This window comes from Neomonachus schauinslandi, chromosome Y, assembly GCF_002201575.2.
Source record: "Neomonachus schauinslandi chromosome Y, ASM220157v2, whole genome shotgun sequence".
NCBI classification, from domain to species: Eukaryota; Metazoa; Chordata; class Mammalia; order Carnivora; family Phocidae; genus Neomonachus; species Neomonachus schauinslandi.
In genome coordinates, this window is record NC_058420.1 from 240622 (window position 1) to 250206 (window position 9585).

A 9585-nucleotide genomic window follows, 5' to 3' on the forward strand; every position below is an offset into this window, starting at 1 on the left:
TGTGTATCTTTAATGGAGGAACAACAAGGTCAGCTGAAGCAATACCAAGGTATTCTTATAATGCCTGGTCAGCTATGAATATTATGGGCTGCTTATCTCAGGTGAACAATATTCTATTTATTTTATTTATTCTATTTATTCTATATAGACCTCTTATTAATGTGTCTGTCACATTGATTGACTTGTGAATGTTGACCCACACTTGCATTCCGGGGATTAATCCCACTTGGTCGTGGTGGATGATCCTTTCAATGTATCCTTGGATCCTATTAGCTAGGATTTTGTTGAGGATTTTGCAATCCATATTCATCAGGGATATCAGTCTGAACTTCTCCTTTTTGATGGGGTCTTTGCCTGGCTTGGGGATTAAGGTAATGCTGGCTCTATAGAATGAGTTTGGAAGTTTTCCTTCTCTTTCTATTTTTTGAAACAGCTTCAGTAGAATAGGTATTATTTCTTCTTTGAATGTTTGGTAGAATTCCTCAGGGAATCCATCAGGCCCTGGACTCTTGTGTTTTGGGAGGTTTTGCATCACTGCTTCAATCTCGTTACTGGTTATTTGCCTATTCAGGTTGTCAGTGTCTTCCTGTTTCAGTCTTGGCAGCTTATAGGTTTCCAGGAAGGCCTCCATTTCATCCAGATTGCTCAGTTTCTTCACATATAGTTCTTGATAATAATTTCTAATAATTGTTTCTATTTCCTTGGTGTTAGTCATGATCGCTCCCCTTTCATTCCGCATTTTATTAGACCATTTTTATAACATTTGGTGGGTGGATTTTTTGGGTTAATCTATCTTACTGTATTACTATAAATTTTTCATGTTTTTGATTCCATTTGTACACTCCAGTAAAATTAATTACCACTTCAATAAAAATTTAAAATGTATTACAACTAATTAATTAAAGAAGTGAAAGTTTATAATGATTGCCGTGAAGTATAGGGTGCTGTTGAGTTATGTAATAGAGGGTTTTTCCTTAGTCCTATTTAAGTAGAATCATGAAAATACACCTTTAAGCACAGTGCACATCACTCAGTAATTCTTCAATAAATATACTTTTGATAATTGCTAGTGCTGTTATTTATATCATTTTTAGTCAATATTGCTGTTTTCTCTTATTTAAGTAACTTATCCAGAATTGCCAGCCTTTGATTCATATATATAGGAGTCATGTATATATGCATATATATACATATATAATATATATATATTTTTTTCCTCTCATGTCTCACTTCATTGACTGTATCTATTGGTAAATACCTGTATAAAGATAAAATTTCAAAAACCCTTTATATATTGTTTTGGGGAATTCTACTAAAATTAAGAATTTAATTTAATTAACTTTAGGTAATACTGAATAGTTATGTTTGGGTCATTAGTAAACCATTGTGATGATCTCCAACTTTTATGAAAGCATTTGTTGCCAGGTATATTTTTTTTATTTCCTTCCCTCATTACTATCTATCAAACAAACAAACAAAAAACAACAAATCTCTGCTTGAGCAAAAAGAAAGAAGAAAGCAAATATATATTTGATATATCTAGTGCTTCCTATTCACTGTATAATTTAACTCAATAAATAACACTATAAAGAGACATTATTATCCGCCTTTTATAGATGATTAAGCTGGAGCTTAGACTGCACATGTAACTTATCCCAAATCATATATCTGAAAGTTTGAAGAACATAAAGGTTGAATTTAGTCTTCCCTTTTTGGAAGATTTTTTTTAGAGGGCGGATATATTTCACTCTGTCCTCTATGTAATTGCCAGATTTTCCTGACGCATTGGTTATTGCTAAAATATAGGCTGGCAGGATTGAAGGCATTTCTGGGTAGTTTGCATCCTTTCCCTCCTTTAAGACTATTATGCAGCAGCTGCCACTTTTACGTTCGTCATATCCTGGTTTTAGCATTATGTGAGTCAAACAGGACATTTCTTCAGGGATCAACTCTCCTGAGATTTTAAAATAAGCCACATGGAGATAATAAATGGAGAAGGTGTTGGGTCATCTGTATTACTTTAAATACCTTCCTACGGGCATTTCCAGAGCCTGGAACTCAGAACTCCTTAGGTTTTAGCCAGGTGACACACACTTTATATGAGAAGGGAAGCACTTTCTGAATTCCTAATAGTGGTTTGGGTGCCGGAGCTATGGACCATTAGGCACCTCTTTATGGTGGCTTCCGCTGAAACAGGTGAGTTCGAGGACTTTGAAATTGGGTGCATAAAAAATGTTCTCTAGTGCTTTTGGTTTTGTCTATTTAGTTCTGTAATTTTAAGGAGTAATAACCCATGGAAAAGCATCCATAGAAAAACTGAGAAATTAAAATATGAGGATATCACTCAATGACACTGAAACTTTTTTCTTTTACTCTTTGTCAAAAAGATTTTATAAATTTTTAAACATGGATTTGCTTCTCTCAATTTAATACCATTTTGCTGTTATATTGTGTTTTATAGTGGTAATTTTAACACTTTCATGATATAACTTCTTAATCATTGAAAAAATATGAAAAATATTTTGTGGAAATAAGGTGTTTTTCATTTTCTTTTGGGTTATATTTTAGAATGATATCTGGAAGAACATATATCAGTGATTCCAAGGGATAATGGTAGTCTTACTGTTCTCGCTTAAAATTTTCAAACTGAAATACAGACAATTTTCATTATTATCCTACAATTATTTATTACCATATTCTTTTTTTTTATTCTTATGTTAATCCTCATACATTACATCATTAGTTTCAGATGAAGTGTTCCATGATTCATTGTTTGTGCATAACACCCAGTGCTCCATGCAGAATGTGCCCTCCTCAATACCCACCACCTGGCTAACCCATCCTCCCACCCCCCACCCCTCTAGAACCTTCAGTTTGTTTTTCAGAATCCATCGTCTCTCATGGCTCTTCTACCCCTCCTATTTCCCCCACTTCATTCTTCCCCACCCGTTACCTTCTTCTTCTTCTTTTTTTTTTTTCTTAACATATGTTGCATTATTTGTTTCAGAGGTACAGATCTGAGATTCAACAGTCTTGCACAATTCACAGAGCTTACCAGAGCACATACCCTTCCCAGTGTCTATCACCCAGTCACCCCATCCCTCCCACCCTACCCCCCACTCCAGCAACCCTCAGTTTGTTTCCTGAGATTAAGAATTCCTCATATCAGTGAGATCATATGATACATGTCTTTCTCTGTTTGACTTATTTCTCTCAACATAATACCCTCCAGTTCCATCCACGTCGTTGCGCATGGCAAGATCTCATTCCTTTTGATGGCTGCATAATATTCCATTGTATATATATACCACCTCTTCTTTATCCATTCAACTGTCGTTGGACATCTTGGCTCTTTCCACAGTTTGGCTATTGTGGACATTGCTGCTATAAACATCAGGGTGCACATACCCCTTCAGATCCCTACTTTTGTATCTTTGGGGTAATACCCAGTAGTGGAATTGCTGGATCATATGGTAGCTCTATTTCCAACTTTTTGAGGAACCTCCATACTGTTTTCCAGAGTGGCTGCACCATCTTGCATTCCCACCAACAGTGTAGGAGGGTTCCCCTTTCTCTGCATGCCCGCCAACATCTGTCGTTTCCTGACTTGTTAATTTTAGCCATTCTGACTGGTGTGAGGTGGTATCTCATTGAGGTTTTGATTTGGATTTCCCTGATGCTGAACAATATTCAACACTTTTTCATGTGTCTGTTGGCCATTTGGATGTCTTCTTTGGAAAAATGTCTGTTCATGTCTTCTGCCCATTTCTTGTTGGATTCTTTGTTCTTTGGGTGTGGAGTTTGATGAGTTCTTTATAGATTTTGGATACTAGCCGTTTATCTGATATGTCATTTGCAAATATCTTCTCCCATTCTGTCGGTTCTCTTTTGGTTTTGTTGACTGTTTCCTTTGCTTTGCAAAAGCTTTTTATCTTGATGAAGTCCCAAGAGTTCATTTTTGCCCTTGCTTCCCTTGCCTTTGGCGATGTTTATAGGAAGAAGTTGCTTCGGCTGAGGTCAAAGAGGTTGCTGTCTGTGTTCTCCTTTAGTTTTGATCGACTCCTGTGTCACATTGAGCTCTTTCAACCATTTGGAGTCTACTTTTGGGTGTGGTGTAAGGAAATGGTCCAGTTTCATTCTTCTGCATGTGGCTATCCAATTTTCCCACAACCATTTGTTGAAGAGACTGTCTTTGTTCCATTGGACATTATTTCCTGCTTTCTCAAAGATGAGTTGACCATAGAGTTGAGGGTCCATTTCTGGGCTCTCTGTTCTGTTCCATTGTTCTATGTGTCTGTTTTTGTGCCAGTACCATACTGTCTTGATGATGACAGCTTTGTAATAGAGCTGGAAGTCCGGAATTGTGATGCCGCCGGCTTTGCTTTTCTTTTTCAACATTCCTCTGGCTATGCGGGGTCTTTTCTGGTTCCATACAAATTTTAGGATTATTTGTTCCATTTCTTTGAACAAAGTGGATGGTATTTTGATGGGGATTGCATTGAATGTGTAGATTGCTCTAGGTAGCATTGACATCTTCACAATATTTGTTCTTCCAATCCATGAGCATGGAACGTTTTTCCATTTCTTTCTGTCTTCCTCAATTTCTTTCATGAGTAGTTTATAGTTTTCTGAGTAAAGATCCTTTGTCTCTTTGGTTAGATTGATTCCTAGGTATCTTATGGTTTTGAGTGCAATTGTAAATGGGATCGACTCCTTAATTTCTCTTTCTTCTGTCTTGTTGTTGGTGTATAGGAATGCCACTGACTTCTGTGCATTGATTTTATATCCTGCCACTTTACTGAATTCCTGTATGAGTTTTAGCACTTTTGGGGTGGAGTCTTTTGGGTTTTCCACATAAAGTATCATATCATATGCAAAGACTGAGAGTTTGACTTCTTCTTTGCCAATTTGGATGCCTTTGATTTCTTTTTGTTGTCTGATTGCTGTGGCTAGGACTTCCAATACTATGTTGAATAGCAGTGATGAGAGTGGACATCCCTGACGCGTTCCTGACCTTAGGGGGAAACCTCTCAGTTTTTCGCCATTGAGAATGATATTCGCTGTAGGTTTTTCATAGATGGCTTTTATGATATTAAGGTATGTACCCTCTCTCCCTATACTCTGAAGAGTTTTGATCAAGAAAGGATGCTGTACTTCGTCAAAAGCTTTTTCTGCATCTATTGAGAGGATCATATGATTCTTGTTCTTTATTTTGTTAATGTATTGTATCACATTGATTGATTTGCTGATGTTGAACCAACCTTGCAGCCCAGGGATAAATCCCATTTTGTCATCGTGAATAATCCTTTTAATGTACTGTTGGATTCTATTGGCTAGTATTTTGGTGAGAATTTTTGCATCCATGTTTATCAGGGATATTGGTCTGTAATTCTCCTTTTTGATGGGGTCTTTGTCTGGGTTTGGGATCAAGGTAATGCTGGCCTCATAAAACGAGTTTGGAAGTTTTCCTTCCGTTTCTATTTTTTGGAACAGTTTCAGAAGAATAGGTATTAATTCTTTTTGAAATGTTTAGTAGAATTCCCCTGGGAAGCCATCTGGCTTTGGGCTTTTGTTTTTTGGGAGATTTTTGATGACTGCTTCAATTTCCTTAGTGGTTATAGGTCTGTTCACGTTTTCTATTTCATCCTGATTCATTTTTGGTAGTTGATACATCTCTAGGAATGCCTCCATTTCTTCCAGGTTATCTAATTTGCTGGCATAGAGTTGCTCATAGTATGTTCTTATAATTGTTTGTATTTCTTTGGTGTTGATTGTGATCTCTCTTCTTTCATTCATTATTTTGTTGATTTGGGTCATTTCTCTTTTCTTTTTGATAAGTCTGTCCAGGGGTTTATCAATCTTGTTAATTCTTTCAAAGAACCAGCTCCTAGTTTCGTTGATCTGTTCTACTGTTCTTTCATTTTCTATTTCATTGATTTCTGCTCTGATCTTTATTATTTCTCTTCTCCTGCTGGGTTTAGCCTTTATTTGCTGTTCTTTCTCCAGCTCCTTTAGGTTTAGGGTTAAGTTGTGTATTTGAGACCTTTCTTGTTTCTTGAGAAAGGCTTGTATTGCTATATACTTTCCTCTTAGGACAGCCTTTGCTGCATCCCAAAGATTTTGAATAGTTGTGTTTTCATTTTCATTGGTTTCCATGTAGTTTTTTAATTCTTCTTTAATTTCCTGGTTGACCCATTCATTCTTCAGTAGGATGCTCTTTAGCCTCCATGTATTTGAGTTTTTTCCGACTTTCCTCTTGTGATTGAGTTCTAGTTTCAAAGCATTGTGGTCTGAAAATAGGCAGGGAATGATCCCAATCTTTTGGTACCAGTTGAGACCTGATTTATGACCTAGGATGTGATCTATTCTGGAGAATGTTCCATGGGCACTAGAGAAGAATGTGTATTCCGTTGCTTTGGGGTGGAATGTTCTGAATATGTCTGTAAAGTCCATTTGGTCCAGTGTGTCATTTAAAGTGTTTATTTCCTTGTTGATCTTTTGCTTAGACGATCTGTCCATTTCAGTGAGGGGTTGTTAAAGTCCCCCACTATTATTGTATTGTTGTCAATGTGTTTCTTTGCTTTTGTTATTAATTGGCTTATATAATTGGCTGCTCCCATGTTAGGGGCAGAGATATTTACAATTGTTAGATCTTCTTGTTGGATAGACCCTTTAAGTAGGATATAATGTCCTTCCTCATCTCTTATTACAGTCTTTGGTTTAAAATCTAATTTGTCTGATATAAGGATTGCCACCCCAGCTTTCTTTTCGTGTCCATTAGCATGGTAAATTGTTTTCCACCGCCTCACTTTCAATCTGGGGGTGTCCTTGGTTCTAAAATGTGTCTCTTGCAGACAGCATATCGATGGGTCTTGTTTTTTAATCCAGTCTGATAGCCTGTGTCTTTTGATTGGGGCATTTAGCCCATTTACATTCAGAGTAACTATTGAAAGATAGGAATTTAGTGCCATTGTATTGCCTGTAAGGTGACTGTTACCGTATATTGTCCGTGTTTCTTTTTGGTCTATGTTGCTTTTAGGCTCTCTCTTTACTTAGAGGACCCTTTTCAAGATTTCTTGTAGGGCTGGTTTTGTGTTTACAAATTCCTTTAGTTTTTGTTTGTCCTGGAAGCTTTTTATCTCTCCTTCTATTTTCAATGACAGCCTAGCTGGATATAGTATTCTTGGCTGAATATTTTTCTCATTTAGTGCTCTGAATATATCCTGCCAGTCCTTTCTGGCCTGCCAGGTCTCTGTGGATAGGTCTGTTGCCAATCTAATGTTTCTACCATCGCAGGTTACATATCTCTTCTTCTGAGCGGCTTTCAGGATTTTCTTTTTGTCTCTGAGACTCGTCAGTTTTACTATTAGATGTCGGGGTGTTGACCTATTTTTATTGATTTTGAGAGGGGTTCTCTGTGCTTCCTGGATTTTGATGCCTGTTTCCTTCCCCAAATTAGGGAAGTTCTCTGCTATAATTTGATCCATTATACCTTCTGCCCCTCTCTCTCTTTCTTCTTCTTCTGGGATCCCAATTATTCTAATGTTGTTTCGTCTTATGGTATCGCTTATCTCTCGAATTCTGCCCTCGTGATCCAGTAGTTGTTTCTCTCTCTTTTTCTCAGCTTCTTTATTTTCCATCATTTCATCTTCTATATTACTGATTCTCTCTTCTGCTTCATTTATTCTAGCAGTTAGCGCCTCCATTTTTGATGGCACCTCATTAATAGCCTTTTTGACTTCTACTTCATTGGATTTTAGTTCTTTTACTTCTCCAGAAAGGGTTTTTCTAATAACTTCCATATTTTTTTCAAGCCCAGCTAGTATCTTTAAAGTGATGATTCTGAACTCTAGATCTGACATCGTACTAATGTCTGTATTGAGTAGGTCCCTGGCAGTCAGTACTACCTCTTGTTCTTTTTGTTGAGGTGATTTTTTCCGTCTTGTCATTTTGTGCAGAGGAGAATAGATTAATGAGAGAACAAAATGTTAACAGGGTAACAACGTCCCCAGAAAATATACTCAAAACAAATCAGAAAAGACCCGAAGCAGTGGGAAAAGAAAGGGAAAGAGAGAAAAAAGAAAAAGAAAAAAAGAAAAAGAAAAAGATAAAGATAAAAACAAAAACAAACAAAACAAAACAACAACAACAACAACAAAAACAGAATGTGATCAAATATGATCAGGCTGGTATATAGATCAGTGCCACACACTAGATTTGGGGTGTATTTTGGTCTTTTAGGAGAAAGTGCCTCCCAAAATTTTAAAGAAAGAAAAATTTATATATGTACAAAAAAAGGGTTGATATGATGAAGGGATGGAATATGACGGTAAAGATGGAAATTATAAAAAATTTTATAAAAGGAATTGATAAGAAGTTGTTTGCAAAAAGAAAGAAGAGGATTTAAAAAAAGAAAAAAGAAAAAAAAAGGGGGAGGATGTGATCAGGCAGGGGAATAGAAAACACCATATACTAGAGTTTTAGGGTATATTTTAATCTGTTAGAAGAAACTATCTCAAAATTTTAAAGAGATAACAACTTATATATATAAGCCAAAAATACAGGTAACTACTATGAAGGGATAGAATATGACTCTAAAAATGAAAAAAAAAAAAATTTTTAAAGGGATTGATAAGATGTTGGTTGAAAAAGGGAAAAAGAAAAATTCAAAAAGAAAAACAAAGAAAAAAAGACAGTTAAAAAAAATTAACTTTGAAAGTCTAAAAAATCATCGTAAAAAAGCCATGAATTCTATGTGCAGTATTCCCCTAGCGCTGGAGTTCTGCCGTTCTCATTGATCGGTAAACTTGGTCTTGGCTGGCTGTTCTCGCTGATCTTCTGGGGAGGGGCCTGTTGCTGTGGTTTCCAAATGTCTCTGCTGGAGGCAGAATTGCCCCGCCCTTGCCCCCTCCCGGCTAAGTAATCTGCTCATGTTCGCTCTCCGGGGCTTTTGTTCCCTGCGAGCTTTCTGTACAGCTTTGGAGGCAGAGAGTGAAAATGGCGGCCTCCCAATCTCCGCCCCAGAGGAGCCGAGAACTCGGGGCCCCACTCCTCAGTGAGCCCCCAGAGAAAAGCCGTCAGTCACTCCCATCTCCCCGGTCTCCGGCTGCACTCCGTGCTCACCCGGCCTGTGACTGCGCGTTTCTATCTCTGGCACCCGACCCCGGGTGGAGTCTCCAAAACCAGCAGATCCCTGTGGTGCACTCCCGCACGGCTCTCCCGGGGGAGGTAGGTGAGTCTCCCCGGATCTGCCGCTTGTTGGGTCCCTGCTGGAGGAGCAGTGGCCCAACTGTGCCGCGGATCAGGGTTTATGGCAACTCCAACCTGAGAGCCCGCGCCTGGGCTCCGCCTCTGCAGCTGGCTTCCCTGCTCCGATACCTGGAAGTTCTGCCACACTCAGGTATCCCCGGTCTTTCTGTGACCCCAAGGGTCCTGAGACCACACTGTCCTGGGGGGTTCCACCCCCTGCTTAGCCACCAGAGTGACGTCCCTTGGCGGAGCAGACTTTTAAAAGTTCTGATTTTGTGCTCCGCGGCTTTATCACTTGCCAGAAGCGGCCAACGGAGGCCCCTCCCCTGCCGTCTA